This window comes from Gopherus flavomarginatus, chromosome 1, assembly GCF_025201925.1.
Source record: "Gopherus flavomarginatus isolate rGopFla2 chromosome 1, rGopFla2.mat.asm, whole genome shotgun sequence".
Classification (NCBI taxonomy): domain Eukaryota; kingdom Metazoa; phylum Chordata; order Testudines; family Testudinidae; genus Gopherus; species Gopherus flavomarginatus.
In genome coordinates, this window is record NC_066617.1 from 212,622,384 (window position 1) to 212,630,357 (window position 7,974).

The window sequence follows — 7,974 nt, forward strand, 5'->3', positions numbered from 1 at the left end:
TTCTCAGCTGGTGTATTTGGCAAAGGTCCACTGACTTCTGTAGCCCCACTCACAAACTATGGCTCAAAACTTCTGCTTGGTCCTTGCTCTTTGGAGTGGCTTCTCCCCTCTCCTCACAGGCATTGGGTCCTGGGTTCTCTTTTGTGAGGCCTGATGCCTTCTCTCAAGGTGATTCCTCACTGTGCCTGAAACACAAATGTGCATGAGCAATGCTACCACTGCTGGCAAGGATCATAAAACGCAAAGAAATAATAAAGTACATCAACACAAACCCTAGCAAAGAAATGACACACCCAAAATAAAAGCATAATAAAGCTGGGGTTTTAGTGGGAGCAGGAAAATAGGATTTGGGAAAGGTTTAGGGTTAACTAATAAATACTAAAACATCAACAAATCAACCAATTCCTCTTCTCCCAACACTCACACCTCTCCCCAACCCCAAGCTCTCTCTCTGATACCTTCCCAGGTCGGTGCTACACTGAGGATGACTCCGGAGACAAGTGCTGCAGCGCTTTGAATGTTGGCCAACTTAAACAAAAAAAGGTCCTTTTACAGAGTCTTCACCCTGGGAGGGGCAGGGTCCTCTCCTGTCTCCCTGGTCTGGAGTCCTGTGGAGGTCTCAACTGGCTCTCAGTAGCTGGTGCCAGGCTGGATTTCTGCCACTGTGGCTGCTGGTCTCCACAGTGCTGGAACTGCTTGACCCATGCACTAGATCCCACTGCCGTTCAAAGTAGGGTGACCAGATGTCTCAATTTTATAAAGACGGTCCCAATTTTTTAGTCTTTTTCTTATATAGGCTCCTATTACACCCCACGACCATCCCGATTTTTCACATTTGCTGTCTGGCCACCCTAGTTCAAAGTCACCCTTTGTGGGGAGGGGAGTTAATCAGAGACTCCCTGAGCTGTTCTGCTTCCCCCTCAGCTTCCAAACTCAAAGCTGAAACTAATATTAGTGGCTTTGTCTCTGAGTCAGGCTGTTCCCTGTCCCTTAGGGGCTAAGGAGCCCTGGCTCATCACCAGTCTAGCAAACTGCTTGTCCATATCACACCAGGCAGAAACCTCCACATTGGCCTCAGCGGGGGTTTCATAGACTCATAGACTTTAAAACCAGAAGGGACCATAGGGATCATCTAGTCTGACCTCCTGCACATTCCAGGCCACAGAGCCTCACCCACCCACTTATGTAATAGGCCTCTAACCTCTGGCTGGATTACTGAACTCCTCAAACCATGTTTAAGGACTTCAAGTTACAAAAAACCTACTATTTACACTAATTTAAACCAGTAAGTGACCCATGTCCCATGCTGCAGAGGAAGGTGAAAAATACCTGGGTCTCTGACCTGGGGGAAAATTCCTTCCCTACCCCAAATATGGCGAGACCCACCAGCCAGACACCTGGAAAAGAATTCGCTGTAGAGTGCCCTCCCTGTGTAAAGTCCCATCACTGGCTGCTGGAGATATTGCTACTAGCAGCCACAGATGGGCCTCATGCATTATAGGCAGTCTCATCATACCATTCTCTGATAAACGTATCAAACTCAGTCTTGGATCCAGTTAAGGTTTTGCCCTCACTACTCCCCTATGAAGGTTGTTTCACTTCACTCCTCTGATGGTTAGAAACCATCTAATTTCAAGCCTAAACTTGTTGATGGCCAGTTTATATCCATTTGTTCTTGTGCCAACATTGGCGCTTAGCTTAAATAACTCCTCTCCCTCCCTGCTATTTATCCCTCTGATGTATTTATAGAGAGAAATCATATCTCCCCTCAGCCTTTGTTTTGTCAGGCTAAACAAGCCAAGCATCTTAAGTCTCCTCTTGTAAGGTAGGTTCTCCATTCCTCTGATCCTCCTTCTTTGCACCTGTTCCAGTTTGAATTCATCTTTCTTAAACATGGGAGACCAGAATTGCACACAGTATTCCAGCTGAGGTCTCACCAGTGCTTTGTATAATGTACTAACACTTCCCTGTCTCTGCTGGAAATACCTTGCCTGATGCATCTAGGATTGCATTAGCCTTTTTTCACAGTTGCTTCACATCAGCAGCTCATAGTTATCCTGTGATTGACCAATACACCCAGGTCTTTCTTACTCCTTTGTTGCTTCCAACTGATATGTCCCCAGCTTATAGCAAAAATTCTTGTTGTTAGTCCCTACATGCATGACCTTGCCCTTTGCGCAATTAAATTTCATCCCATTTCTATTACTTCAGTTTTCAATGTCATCCAGATATCTTGTATGATATTCCAGTCCCCCATCATATTGGCAATACCTCCCAACTTAGTGTCATCTGCAGATTTTATTATCACACTCCAACTTTTTGTGCCAAGGTCATTAATAAAATTGTTAAATAAGATTGTCCCAAGACCCATCCCTAGTCCATTCTGCTCCACTCATGACTACAAGTCTGATGGGAAATGCTGTCAGATGGCTGTGGTAGCCATTATTGTTGTAGTCGGTAGGGTACGGACCCTGCTCAGTCCAGAGTTCCAGGAGCTGGCAAGTCCCAAGTGAGGATTACTCTTCAATAGAGGTAAACTGATTTACACCAGATGTGCATCTAGTCCTAATTGGTTTCCAGCCTTAAGGCCAAAACTGACTCACCTTATCCGCTTGAGTTCCCATTGAATAAGGAGAGCAAAATGTGGCACTTAAACTTCAAAAACATTTTTTTTATATTCATCAAACTATTTGTGTTGGATGTGTAACACTTTATTCCAAGCTTTAGTCTGGTGCAAATTTTAAGATCAAGTTATAAACCTCTGAAAAATGTCATTTACTATGAAAATACTGCTGATCTAATTTCAGACAAGGGGGTATTACATACATTTTTAAATACATTTCTCAGCTGAGCCCGAGGAACAATGGGCAAATATGAGAAGGTGTGGAGGATAACATGTGCTTTTTGCAATCCCTTTGATCTTTGGACAAGATCTGTACTAGTCCAGTCCAGGGTACAGAGCTGCTCAAAACTACGTTTAAATTAAACAGCTCCCACAAGGAACTGTTCCAGTATCCTGGGATCACCAAGCTGCAAAGATGCCCCTGTTCTGCCCCATTTTCCCTGCACATTTCCACTACACCAGAGTCGGGAATGGGGGCTAGTGAAGGAGCTACTATGGTGGCTCCATGCCTCCAGAGGAGTCCCCTGCACTGGGTGAATCCTTCACTGAATAGCTACGCTAGCTTTAGGGCAGCTTTTACTTGAGCATCTACTCTCTGGGATACTGAAAGTGTATGTATTTAGTTATCCTTAACTGAACACTTGAAACGGGTTGTTTTCTTATGAGATTTGTGGTGCACCTCACAGAGAGAGGGATTTAGAGCTAGCTCCAGCACAGTGCTTAGCACCTAATGTTAACTGTCATGGGGGTTGAGGGCCCTTAGCACCTCTAAGCACATACACAGCTCCTCACAGGATTGGCCTCTTAGGAAGCCAAAAAGGATGGAAATCACTAATTTCTTAAAGTCACAACTCTTTTTTTTAAAGCAACCATGTGGCCTTGTTTTAAAGTGCTTTTTTATTGAAGTTCAAAGACGCCTACACTTATAGCCATGCGAGTCTTTATTCTGGTTCTCTTCCTAAAGCCTGTCTCTGATTTATAGCTGCAGTTTGAGAGGTACTCTGTGTCAGAAGGAAAGATGTTCTTCTTTTTTCTTTGAAAACTGAAAATTTCTCATAAAAATTGGACAAGCTGACAAAAAAGGTCACTCACTCGAAATGAAACACAGAACAGCTTCTACTCAATTCATTGTTCAGGCTTATATTATGATGTAGTAATTAAGTTCACATGTTTATTTTGACTGAATAAATTTCTGCATTTTAAAAAATGGCCCTGTATACGTATCCAATTCTTGGCCTTTCCACTAATGCAACCAATAAGTGTGTCAATTAATACCAGTGGAGGTCTGCTGTGGAAATCTGCTGTTCTCTAACGAAATAAAAAACCAACTATATATTCCAACTTGTCAAAAACTTTGAGTCAGTATTGGTCTAGGATGGATCTGAATTAGTGATTTAGAGGTGAAAGGCTCCTCAACCGATAACTAGTTATCTGAATCCTCCCAGTCTCTGGGCTCTAAAACCTTTGGGTGTAGACTATTCATCAATTGCTAGAGATAATTGTTTGCACCTCCATCCTCCACAGTCTGATTTTGATCCTTCCATAATGGCGTGAAGGCTACAGTCTGATACAGGGGTCGGCAGTCTTTCAGAAATGATGTGCCAAAACTTCATTTATTCACTCTAATTTAAGGTTTCGTGTGCCAGTCAAACATTTTAAAGTTTTTAGAAGGTCTCTTTCTAGAAGTCTATAATATATAACTATTGTTGTATGTAAAGTAAATAAGGTTTTTAAAATGTTTAAGAAGCTTCATTTAAAATTAAATTAAAATGCAGAGCCCCCCGGACTGGTGGCCAGGACCCGGGCAGTGTGAGTGCCTCTGAAAATCAGCTCACATGCCACCTTCAGCACGTGTGCCATAGGTTGCCTACCCCTGGTCTAATATGATGGTGATCAGTCTGACAGCTTTGAAATCCACAGTGATGTCAAACAGGCATGTTTATCAACATTCTTCAGTATAGTCTTTTCTCTGCTGCTTCACCCAGCAGTGAGTGTGTACATTTCCATACCACATCAGAAGGAAAACTGTTCAAAATTGTACTTATTAGCGAAAAAAGCAAAGTCAAACACCTGCTGATAACAAAGTTGCTTTTTGGTGACAATGCAGTGCTCATCACACACAATGAAGAGGAGTTTCAGCAACTTTGCAATAGCTTTGTGCTAGTTTGTGATGAATTTGGATTTAACCAGTAGTCTAAAGAAGACAATGATTACGGCACAAGGTGTGTTGACTGCTCCAGTGATTTCAATAGCTAACCCCATGATAGAAGTTGTGCACAAGTTCTGCTATCTATGATCAACTGTATCGGATCCCTTATCTCTAGATGACTAGCTTAATTCTCACGTCAGAAAGACAGCTACCAGAAATTCTCACATCAGAAAGGCAGCTAAAGTTCGGCTAACTGACCAAGTATGTGCGTGGGATAACATGAAAACCAAGATACAGGTCTACCAGATATATATTTTGAGCATTCTGCTGTATGGTGGCAAGACTTGAACTACCTGCAGCAGGCATGAGAGAAGGCTAAACATCTTCCACTTTCCTATCTTGGCTGTATTCTAAATATCAAATGGGAAATAAAAGTTCCTGACTCCGAAGTCCATGAGAAAGTAAAATTGACAAGTCTAGTCACTATTCTTAAACACAGATGTTTATGTTGGCTTTCTCACTGGATGGACATTGGACGCATTCGAAAGGATCTCCTGTATGGAGAACTTGCAGATGTTCCAAGGCCACTGGATTGACCTAGACTCAGCTTCAGGGACATTTTCAAGAGGAACTTGAAAACTTTCAACACCAACACCTCAAGCGGAGCAGATGCAGCTTTGCTAGCTGAAGGGCTGCACTGTGCCAGAAAGTCAAAGATCCTAAGAGAGGAAAGCAAAGAGAGGAGAGTACAGTAGGCCTCAAGCTAGTAGCATGCAGGTTTCATCCTCTGGCCCTGTGCCTTATGCCTGCACCATTTGTGGCGAGGACAGTTGCTCGAGAACTGAACTTTTTAGCCACTCGTGATGCGGCAGCATAACAGAGTAACTGAACTGCTTTGGTGCTTACATCAATGTCTTTCAAGATGAATGGTTGCCATCTGAGCACACCTGGTATTAGTTCTGAGAAAATATTCCATAACTAAAAAGAGATGTTACAGTTGAGAATGGAAAATTGCCAGAGAAAAGGGTTTTTTATGGCAATGTAGGAGACTACTTGACTTTAAAAACAAATTGATTTGTCTGTAGAAGTCTGAATGAGTGCCAAAATAAATCTGTGACACAGAAGGTGAAATCCTGGCCCTGTTGATATCAGTGGGTACCTGGATTTCACCCCTAGTGTACCATAAGAAATTCTGAAATAGTGACTTTCTGTAGGTTAATATGAGTTGTTTATTACAAGTACAAGAATATGCCACAGAAGAATGTACTGGAACAGAAAATAAGGCCCTGATCCTGCAAGAAACTCCGTGTGGACAGAATCCTTTCAGTCAGTGGGACTCCTTGCAGATGCAGGATCCACCACCAGAATATTTATTGCAGGATCAGAACTTAAACTGCCAATTTTTTCAGACTGATTTCAATGGGTATTAGGCATTTAACCTCCTTAGGTGCTTTTGAAAATCTTACTAGCCATCCATCTGCATCTTTAGGTGCCTAAATACCCTTAGAAATATGTCCCCAAGTCCTTGAGACTTCCTTTTTAATTTGTTTCCTCCTCATTTCCCTTTTTATGTGGTAGGACTAGCCCCAATGATTGATGTCATGAAGAGCTAGAAGTTGTAAACAAATATGGACCATATTTTTAAAGGGGATTCTAATTGTGTGCTACTAATTTTGTCCCTGCAATCATGTAGAAGTGCAATTCTGAGATTGCAAATTATTATATACTGAGTCCTAACTACATGATTTTCAAGGTCAGGTAGGTAAGTAGACGTCAATATGTATCATTTGCGCCCAGAAATGGATACTAAATTGGAGGTGAAAATTTAGAGGTTTCTTTTAACTATTTGTCCCAATATTTTAAGTTTTGAATTTTGCATTACTAGGAATTCATAGCTGTACTAGGAAACAAACCATCATTAATTTTCAGCAATACTGACACTCCTATTATTATTTACTTAATACCATAAGTGTGCATGGCACTTAATAGACAACTATCAGTCAATATAGATAGGCTCTGCTATAGAATACATGAAGGTTCCATACCAAGACAGCAACAATAAAGAATCTAGGAAAAGTTATTTTTAGTAATGATTGTGGACATAACATCTGATGTCTCATGAAAGATTTCATTCTTACAATATTTAAATAGTTTCTCATCTTCCATATTGCAATTCCTTTGTGCAAGGAACCATAGCATGAAAACTTGTACCACTCTCTTTCCATTGGAAAACTGAAGAGACCTGTATTTGTATTGTAGATCTAACAACAACAACAAGAAAAATCTTTGGGTACATTTAGTTTTACAAGTTTATTAGAACTATATTACATAAAAATGGCAGGTTTAGAAAACAACGTAGTCTATTCTAGTCAAGTTAATTGAGGTACCTGAGCATCACTGTAGTACCAGCACTCAAATAAAATGACAGGTGCTCTAGACAGAGAATTTAGAGTATGTTTTCCATCTTCCCATACTGAGGTGATCAATGCGACTATATTAGTGACTGCTGGGAGGGAGTCACAGAGTTTGTTCACACATGTTAAATGTCAAGAAGGCATCCGAGAGAAACAATGGGCTGATGTAGAGAAAGGAACAAATAAGAAATAAAAAGCTGGCTGAAATTCAAATTCTGAGGATATAAAACTAAAGTGGTTTGTTGTTTAACCTCTAGCCAAATCTGACTCCAAGGAAAATTAAGCCAAATACTGTTTATTGTTGCCATGATGCTTACTCATATATGAACCGTCCCCCTTTTAGATTATTCTCTTTTTAAGGCATAGACTCATAGACTCTAGGACTGGAAGGGACCTCGAGAGGTCATCGAGTCCAGTCCCCTGCCATCATGGCAGGACCAAATACTGTCTAGACCATCCCTGATAGACATTTATCTAACCTACTCTTAAATATCTCCAGAGATGGAGATTCCACAACTTCCCTAGGCAATCTATTCCAGTGTTTAACTACCCTGACAGTTAGGAACTTTTTCCTAATGTCCAACCTAAATCTCCCTTGCTGCAGTTTAAGCCCATTGCTTCTTGTTCTATCATTGGAGGCTAAGGTGAACAAGTTTTCTCCCTCCTCCTGATGACACCCTTTTAGATACCTGAAAACTGCTATCATGTCCCCTCTCAGTCTTCTCTTTTCCAAACTAAACAAACCCAATTCCTTCAGCCTTCCTTCATAGGTCATGTTCTCAAGACCT